The sequence below is a fragment of the Haliotis rufescens genome, unplaced genomic scaffold (assembly GCF_023055435.1).
Source record: "Haliotis rufescens isolate VD_foot unplaced genomic scaffold, xgHalRufe1.0.p SCAF_13, whole genome shotgun sequence".
NCBI lineage: Eukaryota > Metazoa > Mollusca > Gastropoda > Lepetellida > Haliotidae > Haliotis > Haliotis rufescens.
The window spans coordinates 38,157,809-38,175,226 of NW_025963813.1; positions in this window are offsets into that span (position 1 = coordinate 38,157,809).

Sequence of the window (17,418 nt, forward strand, 5' to 3'; positions counted from 1 at the left end):
GTGTCTGTGTGTACACTTGTTTCTATGGTATACAGCTTTGTGTTTCATAGATAGGTTTTACATTATGTTTCTGTGTGTACACATGTATCCATGTTATACCGGTGATTGTTTCAGTTTTAGGTCTTATATTATGTGTCTGTGTGTACACTTCTATCTATGTTACACAGGTTAATATGTCAGAGATAAGTTTTTACATTATGTGTTTTTGTGTACACTTGTATCTATGTTAAACAGCTGTGTTTATCAGAGATAGGTTTTACATTTTGTGTCTCTGTGTACACTTGTATCAATGTTATACAGCTGTGTGTATCATAGATAGGTTTTACATTATGTGTTTATGTGTACACTTGTATCTATGTTATACAGGTGATTGTATCAGAGAAAGATTTTACATCATGTTTCTTTTTGTACACTTGTATCTATGTTATACAGCTGTGTGTATCAGAGATAGTTGTTACATTATGTGTCTGTGTGTACACCTCTATCTATGTTATACAGGTGATTGTATCAGAGAAAGGTTTTACATCATGTTTCTTTTTGTACACTTGTATATATGTTATACAGCTGTGAGTATCAGAGAAAGGTTTTACATTATGTGTTCATGTGTACACTTGTTTCCATGTTTTTGAGCTGTGTATCTTACAGAAAGGTTTTACATTATGTGTTTGTGTGTACACTTGTATCCATGTTATACAGCTGTGTGTATCGGAGATAGGTTTTACATTTTGTGTCTATGTGTACACTTGTATCCATGTTATACAGCTGTGTGTATCAGAGATAGGTTTTACATTATGTGTCTCTGTGTACACTTGTATCTATGTTATACAGCTGTGTGTATGTCACAAATGGGTTTACACGTTATGTGTCTGTGTACCCTTCTATCTATGTTGTACAGCTGTGTGTATCAGAGATAGGTTTTACATTATGTTTCTGTGTTTACACTTGTGTCTATGTGATACAGGTGAATGTATCAGAGATAGGTTTTACATTAGGTGTCTGTGTGTACACTTGTTTCCATGTTATACAGCTTTGTGTATCATAGATAGGTTTTACATTATGTTTCTCTGTGTACACTTGTATCTATGTTATACAGTTGTGTGTATTAGAGAAAGGCTTTACATTATGCGTATGTGTGTACACTTGTATCTATGTTATACAGTTGTGTGTATTAGAGAAAGGCTTTACATTATGTGTATGTGTGTACACTTGTATCCCTGTTATACAGGTGAATGTATCAGAGATAGGTTTTACATTATGTTTCTGTGTGTACACCTGTATCTATGTTATACAGCTGTGTGTATCGGAGATAGGTTTTACATTATGTTTCTCTGTGTACACGTTTATCCATGTTATACAGGTGAATGTGTCAGAGATAGGTTTTACATTATGTGCCTGTGTGTACACTTGTATCTATCATAAAGGTAATTGTGTCAGAGAAAAGTTTTATATCATGTTTCTTTTTGTTCACTTTTATCTACGTTATACAGCTGTGTGTATTAGAGAAAGGCTTTACATTATGCGTATGTGTGTACACTTGTATCTATGTTATACAGTTGTGTGTATTAGAGAAAGGCTTTACATTATGTGTATGTGTGTACACTTGTATCCCTGTTATACAGGTGAATGTATCAGAGATAGGTTTTACATTATGTTTCTGTGTGTACACCTGTATCTATGTTATTCAGCTGTGTGTATGAAAGATAGGTTTTACATTATGTTTCTGTGTGTACACCTGTATCTATGTTATACAGCTGTGAGGATCAGAGATAGGTTTTACATTATGTTTCTGTGTGTACACCTGTATCTATGTTATACAGCTGTGTGTATCGGAGATAGGTTTTTCATTATGTGTCTGTGTGTACACTTGTTTCCATGTTATACAGCTTTGTGTATCATAGATAGGTTTTACATTATGTTTCTGTGTGTACACTTGTATCCATGTTATACAGGTGAATGTGTCAGAGATAGGTTTTACATTATGTGCCTGTGTGTACACTTGTATCTATCATAAAGGTAATTGTGTCAGAGAAAAGTTTTATATCATGTTTCTTTTTGTTCACTTTTATCTACGTTATCACCTGTGTGTATTAGAGAAAGGCTTCACATTATGCGTATGTGTGTACACCTGTATCTATGTTATACAGTTGTGTGTATTAGAGAAAGGCTTTACATTATGTGTATGTGTGTACACTTGTATCCCTGTTATACAGGTGAATGTATCAGAGATAGGTTTTACATTATGTTTCTGTGTGTACACCTGTATCTATGTTATACAGCTGTGTGTATCGGAGATAGGTTTTACATTATGTGTCTATGTGTACACGTTTATCCATGTTTTTGAGCTGTGTATCTTAGGGATAGGTTTTACATTATGTGTCTGTGTGTACACTTGTATCCATGTTATACAGCTGTGTGTATCGGAGATAGATTTTACATTATGTTTCTGTGTTTACACTTGTATCTATGTGATACAGGTGAATGTATCAGAGATAGGTTTTACATTATGTGTCTGTGTGTACACTTGTTTCCATGTTATACAGCTTTGTGTTTCATAGATAGGTTTTACATTATGTTTCTGTGTGTACACATGTATCCATGTTATACCGGTGAATGTTTCAGTTTTAGGTCTTATATTATGTGTCTGTGTGTACACGTCTATCTATGTTACACAGGTGAATGTGTCAGAGATAAGTTTTTACATTATGTGTTTTTGTGTACACTTGTATCTATGTTATGCAGCTGTGTTGATCAGAGATAGGTTTTACATTTTGTGTCTCTGTGTACACTTGTATCAATGTTATACAGCTGTGTGTATCATAGATAGGTTTTACATTATTTGTCTGTTTGTACAATTGCATCAATGTTATACATATGTGTGTATCATAGATAGGTTTTACGTTATGTGTCTCTGTGTACATTTGTATCTATGTTATATAGCTGGGTGTCTCAGAGATAGGTTTTACATTATGTGTCTGTGTGTACACTTGTATCTATGTTATACAGGTGAATGTGTCAGAGAAAGGTTTTACATTATATGTCTGTGTGTACACTTTTACCAATGTTATACAGCTGTGAGTATCAGAGGTAGGTTTTACATTATGTGTCTGTGTGTACATTTGTATCTATGTTATATAGCTGGGTGTATCAGCGAAAGGTTTTACTTTATGTTTTTGTGTGTACACTTCTAACTATGTTATACAGCTGATTGTGTCAGAGAAAGGTTTTACATCATGTTTCTTTTTGTACACTTGTATATATGTGATACAGCTGTGAGTATCAAAGAAAGGTTTTACATTATGTGTCTGTGTGTATACTTGTATCTATGCTATACAGTTGTGTGTATCAGAGATAGTTGTTACATTATGTGTCTGTGTACACTTGTATCTATGTTATACAGCTGTGCGTATCAAAGATAGGTTTTACATTATGTATGTATGTGTAGACTTGTATCCATATTTTTGAGCTGTGTGTTATACAGCTGTGTGTATGTCACAAATGGGTTTTACATTATGTGTCTGTGTGTACACTTGTATCTATGTTACGCAGGTGAATGTGTCAGAGATAAGTTTGACGTGATGTGTTTTTGTGTACACTTGTATCTATATGATACAGGTGATTGTGTCAGAGATAGGTTTTTCAATATGTTTCTCTGTGTACACTTGTATATATGTGATACAGGTGAATGTATCAGAGATAGGTTTTACATTATGTGTCTGTGTGTACACTTGTTTCCATGTTATACAGCTTTATGAATCATAGATAGGTTTTACATTATGTTTTGTGTGTACACTTGTATCCATGTTATACCGGTGAATGTATCGGAGATAGGTTTTACATTATGTGTCTGTGTGTACACTTGTATCTATGTTATACAGGTGAATGTGTCAGAGATAGGTTTTACATTATGTGCCTGTGTTTACACTTGTATCTATGTTATACAGGTGATTGTGTCAGAGAAAGGTTTTGTATCATGTTTCTTTTTGTTCACTTGTAAATATGTAATACAGCTCTGTGTATTAGAGAAAGGCTTTACATTATGTGTATGTGTGTACACTTGTATCTATGTTATACAGTTGTGTGTATTAGAGAAAGGCTTTACATTATGTGTATGTGTGTACACTTGTATCCCTGTTATACAGTTGAATGTGTCAGAGATAGGTTTTACATTATGATTCTGTGTATACACCTGTATCTATGTTATTCAGCTGTGTGTATGAAAGATAGGTTTTTCATTATGTGTCTATGTGTACAGGTTTATCCACGTTTTTGAGCTGTGTATCTTAGAGATAGGTTTTACATTATGTGTCTGTGTGTACACTTGTACCAATGTTATACAGCTGTGTGTATCAGAGAAAGGATTTCATTATGTGTCTTTGTGAACACTTGTATCTTTGTTTTCGATCTGTGTATCTTACAGATAGGTTTTACATTATGATTCTGTGTGTACACTTGTAGCCATGTTATACAGCTGTGTGTATCGGAGATAGGTTTTACATTATGTGTCTATGTGTACACGTTTATCCACGTTTTTGAGCTGTGTCTCTTAGAGATAGGTTTTACATTATGTGTCTGTGTGTACACTTGTACCAATGTTATACAGCTGTGTGTATCAGAGAAAGGTTTTAAATTATGTGTCTGTGTGTACAATTGCATCCATGTTATACATCTGTTTGCATCATAGTAGGGTTTTACATTATGTGTCTGTGTGTAGACTTGTACCAATGTTATACAGCTGTGAGTATCAGAGAAAGGTTTTACATTATGTGTCTGTGTGTACACTTGTATCAATGTTATACAGGTGATAGTGTCAGAAAAAGGTTTTACATCATGTTACTTTTTGTACACTTGTATCTATGATATACAGCTGTGTGTAACAGAGAAAGGTTTTACATTATGTGTCTGTGTGTACACTTTTATCCATGTTAAAAAATTGTGTGAATGAGATTTAGGTTTTACATTATGTGTCTGTGTGTACACTTGTATCTATGTTATAGAGCTGTGTGTATCATAGATAGGTTTTACATTATGTGTCTCTGTGTACATGTGTATCTATGTTATATAGCTGGGTGTATCAGAGAAGGGTTTTAAATTATGTGTCTGTGTATATGCTTGTATCTATGTTATACAGCTGTGTGTATCAGAGATAGGTTTAACATTATGTGTCTATGTGTACACTTGTATCTATGTAATACAGCTGTGTGTATCAGAGATAGTTGTTACATTATGTGTCTGTGTGTACACTTGTATCTATGTTATACAGCTGTGTGTATCAAAGATAGGTTTTACATTATGTGTGTATGTGTACACTTGTATCCATGTTTTTGAGCTGTGTATTTGACAGATAGGTTTTACATTATGTGTCTGTGTATACACTTGTATCCATGTTATACAGCTGTGTGTATCGGAGATAGGTTTTGCATTATGTGTCTATGTGTACACTTGTATCTATGTCATACAGCTGTGTGTATCAGAGATAGGTTTTACATTATTTGTCTGTGTGTACACGTGTATCTATGTTGTACAGCTGTGTGTATCAGAGATAGGTTTTACATTATGTTTCTGTGTTTACACTTGTATCCATGTGATACAGCTGTGTGTATGTCACAAATAGGTTTTACATTATGTGTCTGGGTGTACACTTGTATCCATCGTATACAGCTGTGTGTATCAAAGATAGGTTTTACATTATGTATCTACGTGTACACTTGTATCTTTGTTTTTGATCTGTGTATCTTACAGATAGGTTTTACATACTGTGGCTTTGTGTACACTTGTATCCATCTTAAACAGCTGTGTGTATCAGAGATAGGTTTTTACATTATGCGTCTGTGTGTACACTTGTATCTATGTTATACAGCTGTGTGTATCAGAGATAGGTTTTACTTTATGTGTCTATGTGTGTATCTATGTTATTCAGCTGTGTATCTCACAGACATGTTTTACATTATGTGTCTGTGTGTACACTTATATCTATGTTATACAGCTGTGTGTATCAGAGATAGGTTTTACATTATGTGTCTGTGTGTACACTTGTATCTATGTTATACAGCTGTGTGTATGTCACAAATGGGTTTTACATTACGTGTCTGTGTGTACACTTGTATCTATGTTGTACAGCTGTGTGTATGAGAGATTGGTTTTACATTATGTTTCTGTGTTTACACTTGTATCTATGTTATACAGGTGAATGTATCAGAGATAGGTTTTACATTATCGTTCTGTGTTTACACTTGTATCCATGTTATAGAGCTGTGTGTATCAGAGATAGGTTTTACATTAAGTTTCTGTGTTTACACTTGTATCCATGTGATACAGCTGTGTGTATGTCACAAATAGGTTTTACATTATGTGTGTGTGTGTACACTTGTATCCATGTGATACAGCTGTGTGTATCAGAGACAGGCTTTACATTATGTGTCTGTGTGTACCCTTGTATCTATATTATGTAGTTGTGTATCTCACAGCTGTGTGTATGTCACAAATGGGTTTTACATTATGTGTCTGTGTGTACACTTATGTCTTTGTTATTGAGCTGTGTATCTCACAGATAGGTTTTACATTATGTGTCTGTGTGTACACTTGTAACTATGTTATACAGCTGTGTGTATCAAAGATAGGTTTTACATTATGTGTCTATGTGTGTATCTATGTTATTCAGCTGCGTATCTTACAGATAGGTTTTACATTATGTGTCTGTGTGTACACTTGTATCTATGTTGTACAGCTGTGTGTATCAGAGATAGGTTTTACATTATGTATCTGTGTGTACACTTGTATCTATGTTATACAGCTGTGTGTATGTCACAAATGGGTTTTACATTATGTGTCTGTGTGTACACTTGTATCTATGTTGTACAGCTGTGTGTATCAGAGATTGGTTTTACATTATGTTTCTGTGTTTACACTTGTATCTATGTTATACAGGTGAATGTATCAGAGATAGGTTTTACATTATGTGCCTCTTTGTACACTTGTATCTATCATACAGGTGATTGTATCAGAGAAAGGTTTTACATCATGTTTCTTTTTGTACACTTGTATCTATGTTATACAGGTGAATGTATGAGAGATAGGTTTTACATTATGTGTCTATGTGTACACTTGTATCTTTGTTTTCGATCTGTGTATCTTAGAGATAGGTTTTACATACTGTGGGTGTGTGTACACTTGTATCCATCTTAAACAGCTGTGTGTATCGGAGATAGGTTTTACATTATGTGTCTATGTGTGTATGTATGTTATTCAGCTGTGTATCTCACAGATAGGTTTTACATTATGTGTCTGTGTGTACACTTGTATCTATGTTACGCAGGTGAACGTGTCAGAGAGAAGTTTTACATGATGTGTTTTTGTGTACACTTGAATCTATGTTATACATGTGATTGTGTCATAGATAGGTTTTACATTATGTGTCTATGTGTGTATCTATGTTATTCAGCTGTGTATCTCACAGATAGGTTTTACATTATGTGTCTGTGTGTACACGTGTATCTAGGTTACGCAGGTGAAATGGTCCGAGATAAGTTTTACAGGATGTGTTTTTGTGTACACTTGTATCTATGTTATACAGGTGATTGTGTCAGAGATAGGTTTTTCATCATGTTTCTCTGTGTAAACTTGTATCTATGTTATACAGCTGTGTGTATCAGAGATAGGTTTTACATTATTTGTCTGTGTGTACATTTGTATCTATGTTATACAGCTGTGTGTATGTCACAAATGGGTTTAAACATTATGTGTCTATGTGTACACTTGTATCTATGTTATACAGCTGTGTGTATCAGAGATAGTTGTTACATCTTGTGTCTTTGTGTACACTTGTATCTATGTTATACAGCTGTGTGTATCAAAGATAGGTTTTACATTATGTGTCTATATGTACACTTGTATCCATGTTTTTGAGCTGTGTATCTTACAGATAGGTTTTACATTGTGTGCCTGTGTGTACACTTGTATCCATGTTATACAGCTGTGTGTATCAGAGATAGGTTTTACATTATGTGTCTGTGTGTACACTTGTATCCATGTTATACAGCTGTGTGTATCGGAGATAGGTTTTACATTATGTGTCTGTGTGTACATTTGTATGAATGTTATACAGCTGAGTATCACAGAGATAGGTTTTACATGATGTGTTTGTGTGTACACTTGTATCTATGTTATACAGCTGTGTGTATGTCACAAATAGGTTTTACATTATGTGTCTGTGTGTACACTTGTATCAATATTATACAGCTTTATGTATCAGAGATAGGTTTTACATTATGTTTTTGTGTTTACACTTGTATCCATGTGATACAGCTGTGTGTATGTCACAAATAGGTTTTACATTATGTGTCTGTGTGTACACTTGTATCCATGTTATACAGCTGTGTGTATCAGAGATAGGTTTTACATTATGTGTCTGTGTGTACACTTGCATCTGTGTTATACAGATGTGTGTATGTCACAAATGGGTTTTACATTATGTGTCTGTGTGTACACTTGTATCTATGTTGTACAGCTGTGTGTATCAGAGATAGGCTTTACATTATCTTTCTGTGTTTACACTTGTATCCATGTTATAGAGCTGTGTGTATCAGAGATATGTTTTACATTATGTTTCTGTGTTTACACTTGTATCCATGTGATACAGCTGTGTGTATCAGAGACAGGCTTTACATTATGTGTATGTGTGTACCCTTGTATCTATATTATATAGTTGTGTATCTCACAGATAGGTTTTATATTATGTGTTTGTGTGTACACTTGTATCTATGTTATACAGCTGTGTGTATGTCACAAATGGGTTTTACATTATGTGTCTGTGTGTACACTTATGTCTTTGTTATTGAGCTGTGTATCTCACAGATAGGTTTTACATTATGTTTCTGTGTGTACACTTGTATCCATGTTATACAGTTGTGTGTATCAGCGATAGGTTTTACATTATGTGTCTATGTGTACATTTGTATCCATGTTTTTGAGCTGTGTATCTTAATGATAGGTTTTACAATATGTGTTTATGTGTACACTTGTATCCATGTTATACAGCTGTGTGTATCAGCGATAGGTTATACATTATGTGTCTATGTGTACACTTGTATGTATGTTATACAGCTGTGTGTATCAAAGATAGGTTTTACAGTATGTGTCTATGTGTGTATCTATGTTATTCAGCTGCGTATCTTACAGATAGGTTTTACATTATGTGTTTATGTGTACACTTGTATCTATGTTATACAGCTGTGTTTATCAGAGAGATCTTTTACATTATGTGTCTGTGTGTACACTCGTATCGATGTTATACAGGTGAATGTGTCAGAGATAGGTTTTACATTATGTGCCCATGTGTACACTTGTATCTATCATACAGGTGATTGTGTCAGAGAAAGGTTTTACATCATGTTTCTTTTTGTACACTTGTATCTATGTTATACAGCTATGTGTATCAGAGAAAGGCTTTACATTATGTGTATGTGTGTACACTTGTATCTATGTTTTACAGGTGAATGTATGAGAGATAGTTGTTACATTATGTGTCTGTGTGTACACTTGTATCTATGTTACACAGCTGTGTGTATCATAGATACGTTTTACATTATGTGTCTGTGTGTACACTTGTATCAATATTATACAGCTGTGTGTATCAGAGATAGGTTTTACATTATGTGTCTGTTTGTACACTTGTATCTATGTTATACAGGTGAATGTGTCAGAGATAGGTTTTACATAATGTTTCTGTGTGTACAGTTGTATCAATAATATACAGCTGTGTGTATCAGAGATAGGTTTTACATTATGTATCTATGTGCACACTTGTATCTTTGTTTTTGATCTGTGTATCTTACAGATAGGTTTTACATAATGTGTCTGTGTGTACACTTGTATCTATGTTATACAGCTGTGTGGATCAAAGATAGGTTGTACATTATGTGTCTGTTTGTACACTTGTATCTATGTTATACAGGTGAATGTGTCACAGATATGTTTTACATAATGTTTCTGTGTGTACAGTTGTATCAATATTATACAGCTGTGTGTATCAGAGATAGGTTTTACATTATGTGTCTGTGTGTACACTTGTATCTGTGATATTCAGCTGTGTGTATCAGAGATAGGTTTTACATTATGTATCTGTGTGTACACTTGTATCTATGTTATACAGCTGTGTGTATGTCACAAATGGGTTTTACATTATGTGTCTGTGTGTACACTTGTATCTATGTTGTACAGCTGTGTGTATCAGAGATTGGTTTTACATTATGTTTCTGTGTTTACACTTGTATCTATGTTATACAGGTGAATGTATCAGAGATAGGTTTTACATTATGTGCCTCTTTGTACACTTGTATCTATCATACAGGTGATTGTATCAGAGAAAGGTTTTACATCACGTTTCTTTTTGTACACTTGTATCTATGTTATACAGGTGAATGTATGAGAGATAGGTTTTACATTATGTGTCTATGTGTACACTTGTATCTTTGTTTCCGATCTGTGTATCTTACAGATAGGTTTTACATACTGTGGGTGTGTGTACACTTGTATCCATCTTAAACAGCTGTGTGTATCGGAGATAGGTTTTACATTATGTGTCTATGTGTGTATGTATGTTATTCAGCTGTGTATCTCACAGATAGGTTTTACATTATGTGTCTGTGTGTACACTTGTATCTATGTTACGCAGGTGAACGTGTCAGAGAGAAGTTTTACATGATGTGTTTTTGTGTACACTTGAATCTATGTTATACATGTGATTGTGTCATAGATAGGTTTTACATTATGTGTCTATGTGTGTATCTATGTTATTCAGCTGTGTATCTCACAGATAGGTTTTACATTATGTGTCTGTGTGTACACGTGTATCTAGGTTACGCAGGTGAAATGGTCCGAGATAAGTTTTACAGGATGTGTTTTTGTGTACACTTGTATCTATGTTATACAGGTGATTGTGTCAGAGATAGGTTTTTCATCATGTTCCTCTGTGTAAACTTGTATCTATGTTATACAGCTGTGTGTATCAGAGATAGGTTTTACATTATTTGTCTGTGTGTACATTTGTATCTATGTTATACAGCTGTGTGTATGTCACAAATGGGTTTAAACATTATGTGTCTATGTGTACACTTGTATCTATGTTATACAGCTGTGTGTATCAGAGATAGTTGTTACATCTTGTGTCTTTGTGTACACTTGTATCTATGTTATACAGCTGTGTGTATCAAAGATAGGTTTTACATTATGTGTCTATATGTACACTTGTATCCATGTTTTTGAGCTGTGTATCTTACAGATAGGTTTTACATTGTGTGCCTGTGTGTACACTTGTATCCATGTTATACAGCTGTGTGTATCAGAGATAGGTTTTACATTATGTGTCTGTGTGTACACTTGTATCCATGTTATACAGCTGTGTGTATCGGAGATAGGTTTTACATTATGTGTATGTGTGTACATTTGTATGAATGTTATACAGCTGAGTATCACAGAGATAGGTTTTACATGATGTGTTTGTGTGTACACTTGTATCTATGTTATACAGCTGTGTGTATGTCACAAATAGGTTTTACATTATGTGTCTGTGTGTACACTTGTATCTATGTTATACAGCTTTATGTATCAGAGATAGGTTTTACATTATGTTTTTGTGTTTACACTTGTATCCATGTGATACAGCTGTGTGTATGTCACAAATAGGTTTTACATTATGTGTCTGTGTGTACACTTGTATCCATGTTATACAGCTGTGTGTATCAGAGATAGGTTTTACATTATGTGTCTGTGTGTACACTTGCATCTGTGTTATACAGATGTGTGTATGTCACAAATGGGTTTTACATTATGTGTCTGTGTGTACACTTGTATCTATGTTGTACAGCTGTGTGTATCAGAGATAGGCTTTACATTATCTTTCTGTGTTTACACTTGTATCCATGTTATAGAGCTGTGTGTATCAGAGATATGTTTTACATTATGTTTCTGTGTTTACACTTGTATCCATGTGATACAGCTGTGTGTATCAGAGACAGGCTTTACATTATGTGTATGTGTGTACCCTTGTATCTATATTATATAGTTGTGTATCTCACAGATAGGTTTTATATTATGTGTTTGTGTGTACACTTGTATCTATGTTATACAGCTGTGTGTATGTCACAAATGGGTTTTACATTATGTGTCTGTGTGTACACTTATGTCTTTGTTATTGAGCTGTGTATCTCACAGATAGGTTTTACATTATGTTTCTGTGTGTACACTTGTATCCATGTTATACAGTTGTGTGTATCAGCGATAGGTTTTACATTATGTGTCTATGTGTACATTTGTATCCATGTTTTTGAGCTGTGTATCTTAATGATAGGTTTTACAATATGTGTTTATGTGTACACTTGTATCCATGTTATACAGCTGTGTGTATCAGCGATAGGTTATACATTATGTGTCTATGTGTACACTTGTATGTATGTTATACAGCTGTGTGTATCAAAGATAGGTTTTACATTATGTGTCTATGTGTGTATCTATGTTATTCAGCTGCGTATCTTACAGATAGGTTTTACATTATGTGTTTATGTGTACACTTGTATCTATGTTATACAGCTGTGTTTATCAGAGAGATCTTTTACATTATGTGTCTGTGTGTACACTCGTATCGATGTTATACAGGTGAATGTGTCAGAGATAGGTTTTACATTATGTGTCTGTGTGTACACTTGCATCTGTGTTATACAGATGTGTGTATGTCACAAATGGGTTTTACATTATGTGTCTGTGTGTACACTTGTATCTATGTTGTACAGCTGTGTGTATCAGAGATAGGCTTTACATTATCTTTCTGTGTTTACACTTGTATCCATGTTATAGAGCTGTGTGTATCAGAGATATGTTTTACATTATGTTTCTGTGTTTACACTTGTATCCATGTGATACAGCTGTGTGTATCAGAGACAGGCTTTACATTATGTGTATGTGTGTACCCTTGTATCTATATTATATAGTTGTGTATCTCACAGATAGGTTTTATATTATGTGTTTCTTTTTGTACACTTGTATCTATGTTATACAGCTATGTGTATCAGAGAAAGGCTTTACATTATGTGTATGTGTGTACACTTGTATCTATGTTTTACAGGTGAATGTATGAGAGATAGTTGTTACATTATGTGTCTGTGTGTACACTTGTATCTATGTTACACAGCTGTGTGTATCATAGATACGTTTTACATTATGTATCTGGATCTACACTTGTATCCATCGTATACAGCTGTGTGTATCAAAGATAGGTTTTACATTATGTATTTATGTGCACACTTGTATCTTTGATTTTGATCTGTGTATCTTACAGATAGGTTTTACATAATGTGTCTGTGTGTACACTTGTATCAATATTATACAGCTGTGTGTATCAGAGATAGGTTTTACATTATGTGTCTGTTTGTACACTTGTATCTATGTTACGCAGGTGAATGTGTCAGAGATATGTTTTACATAATGTTTCTGTGTGTACAGTTGTATCAATAATATACAGCTGTGTGTATCAGAGATAGGTTTTACATTATGTATCTATGTGCACACTTGTATCTTTGTTTTTGATCTGTGTATCTTACAGATAGGTTTTACATAATGTGTCTGTGTGTACACTTGTATCTATGTTATACAGCTGTGTGGATCAAAGATAGGTTTTACATTATGTGTCTGTTTGTACACTTGTATCTATGTTATACAGGTGAATGTGTCACAGATATGTTTTACATAATGTTTCTGTGTGTACAGTTGTATCAATATTATACAGCTGTGTGTATCAGAGATAGGTTTTACATTATGTGTCTGTGTGTACACTTGTATCTGTGATATTCAGCTGTGTGTATCAGAGATAGGTTTTACATTATGTATCTGTGTGTACAATTGTATCTATGTTATACAGTTGATAGTATCAGAGAAGGGTTGTAAATTATGTGTCTGTGTGTAAACTTGTATCTATGTCGTACAGCTCTGATTATCAGAGAGAGGGTTTACATTATCTGTCTGTGTGTGTACACTTGTATCTATGTTATACAGCTGTGTGTATCAGAGATAGGTTTTACAGTATGTGTATGTCTGTACACTTGTATCTATGTTATATAGCTAAGTGTATCGGAGATATTTTTTCATTATGTGTCTCTGTGTACACTTCTATCTATGTGATACAGTTGAATGTGTCAGAGATAGGGTTTACATCATGTGCCTGTGTGTACACTTGTATCTATGTTATACAGCTTTGTATCTCACCAATAGGTCTCACATTATGTATCTATCTGTTTACACTTGTATCTATGTTATAGAGGTGAATGTATCAGAGATAGGGTTTACAATATTGCCTCTTTGTGTGTTCACTTGTCAGTTAGTTACATCTATCAGGGCAAGGACGAGTTACATTGTTACAGAACAGAACGAGTAATGCATGATGTTACCACTGGACGAATGAACAAATTGAGGAAAACAAAAAGAGGAAACAGAACTCCAGCCTTTAGTGTATACATGTCACAACGTTTGAGGTACAATTGAAGATGCTCTTCTATGAAGATATGGAAAAGCTTCATACTATTCTTGCTCTATGTTGTTTGGTCAGGGTTTCAGCATATTCAAGGCCCAGTAAAGCTTTCATAAACATTATGGTAGACATGTAGAGAACATTTCCAAGTTTGACGTATTTGGCCAAGAGGTATTACTTAAGCTTCAGGTTTATCCAGGATCTGATATCGTTCAATAGCCATATAAATAGCCAATTCCTTCCACTGATTTATTTCCCTGAACTAGAAATACAGGCGGCCATGCCAGTGAGGCCGCTTCATCTGTTTCACATTTAGATCTATGCATTAAGATGACAAGAGGGATCGACTTCCAATGTCCAAAAGTCAACTTCCCCTTCATGGCGAGCAATATTTCAGCAATTCCGTCTTTGGTGTTTACATTTCAAAACGTTTGAGATACAATCGAGCATGCTCTTTCTTCCAATGTGTAAGAGAGCTCAGAAGTTGTTTGATCCGGTTACATCTTTCAAAGCCTCAGAAAGGCTTTCACAACGTTGTATGGTAGACCCATGGGGGACATTTCCACATTCGGCGCATCAGTGACAAAAATAATGACTGATGCAAGTCCTTATAGTGACTTGTACCATAGGTTCCCGTGTGTTTTCTGATGAACAATTGACTTGCCGTTGCATGTGTTTGTGACGGGTGCAGGATACACCCACCTTTTCTCGAACACCTGGTATCATCACTATTTGAAAGTGATTCATAAACACATGATCATGAATAATCGGAATCGTACAATCGACTAGGCTTTCAACAGAGATTTCTATTGAATATGGAAAGGATTTTGTCGCTTCTATTATTCAGTGTGTGAGGAAATATAAGAATGTGAGATATACTCTGTCGTAAAATACAGGGTCAGCCGAGTTACACAACACACGTTGTCCTGTTATTGTGTCATAAGCTGTGTTCTCTTTTGGTTTGCTACGTGTTTGACAGAGTGTTTGCCCTCGTTACAACAAACATAGTTATAACCCTAAATTCTCTTGCCATGTCAGACTGAACTTACATTTAGTCAAATGTTTACGTATGCTTTCAGATTTAGACAATTTCAAAATGATGAAGTTGATAAAATGAGAAAATTTATTCTGCAAAAATCTCATTAACATCAAATCTTGACGCTGTAAGACAAAATGAAACATCAGTGAACATTGTATGGATCCTTTTTGATCTCTGGAGACACTCTTTAATTGTACTTTACTTATTTTCAGTGGCAAGTTGATGGTATGTCACCATTTGCAGATTGGTATTAATACTGGACTGAAAAGCACTGAAATGTTTGAATATTGTTCCACAAAAACGAATGAACATTGGTGTTTAACATTCTTTATGAAAGCTTCATTTGAAGAAAACCCAAGTTAGAGTAGTCGGAATCTGTCTATAGTGGACTCTTTCTTATGATTATGGAAAGGATTTTGTTGCTTATAAATGTTTCTCTTCTCCAACTTTCAAGAAGCCTTTCAAAAAATTACGAAACGTTTGCATGTACCCATTCATCTACCTGCACATTAATGATCCGACGAAGCTGTGAGGTAATGATCACTTACACAATCATAATTTGCACATATCTTAAAAAGTACAATATGCGGGCTTGTTATTGTTTCATATTTCTATGCTCTACCACTTCCTTTCAATTTCATCTGGTTATGAGTAACCAAGTACAAAAGATGGTTTGTCATACGCCCACTGGTAGAAGAAAGTGCAGCAAACAGTAATTCCCAATCTAGTTCGTTTATGTATATACATTTTTAGTATCCAGCATCAATATGGATAAAGAAAGAAATACAGCTGGTGTAGTCTCCAAAAAATATAAATACATATTTGATAAATCATAGATTGAATAGGACTTAGTAATCAGTATTTGTGTATCAGTATAGATAACAAAATACAAGGTTGTTCAAAAAGAGACCTCGCAATATGAGTGAAGTGAAAATGACAGCGAAAATTAGTTATATCACTTTCTTGGTGGTATGTTTTTAATACCAAATGATAAGTCGCATCCTAAACCCTCAAAATGTTAAAATGATCACATGGGAAACAATCAATTTTGATCTGTAGCAAGTGACATGTTACATGATGGTATTTTCACAAAGAACAAAGTCTTAGATAATTATCTAGACACCCATCAAGGAAATTAAAAATGACCTACCCTAATGGCGACATTGGATAATTAACTCCCTGCCCAACGATTGGATAGAACATTCTGAAGATGTGTGTTGTCTGAACAGACATGTTTTTCTTTTTTAATATTGAGAGGTAAAACTATTCCTTTCGTCCAAACGTTCAGCACAGTTGCTGAGTTACATCTAACAACCACTCAAACGTGGCATCTTTAGGATGACCAGACGGAGAGTCAACTTTTGTGCTTCTTCTGCCTCGCCTAAATTCAGTCCCCCATTTCATAACAGTTGAACATGACAGGCAGTCATACAGAGGCATGGTATCATATTTTCGCGTATTTACTTTGGGAACGTGTCCTTTTCATGCAGGTTCTTAACTGCAGCTCTTTTATTAGTTTACCTCATCCCTGTCAACATCTCTAACTGGCTTCCCGGAAACATATGCCATAATATCAGTCTGTAGCTATCACAACATGATAGTATCCATACAGGTGTTGAAAACTCACATTGAACAGTATCTATGAGATGACACATGAGGTTGGTTTGTTGTTTACCGCCGCACACAGCAATATTCGAGCTATATGACGGCAGTCTGTAAATACTCGTGTCTGGCCGAGACAATCCAGTGATTAATACCATGAGCATCGATCCAATTGGGATCGATGACATGCATCAACCAAGTCAGCGAGCCTGACAACCCGATCCCGTTAGTCGCCCCTTACGACAAGACATAATCGCCTTTCACG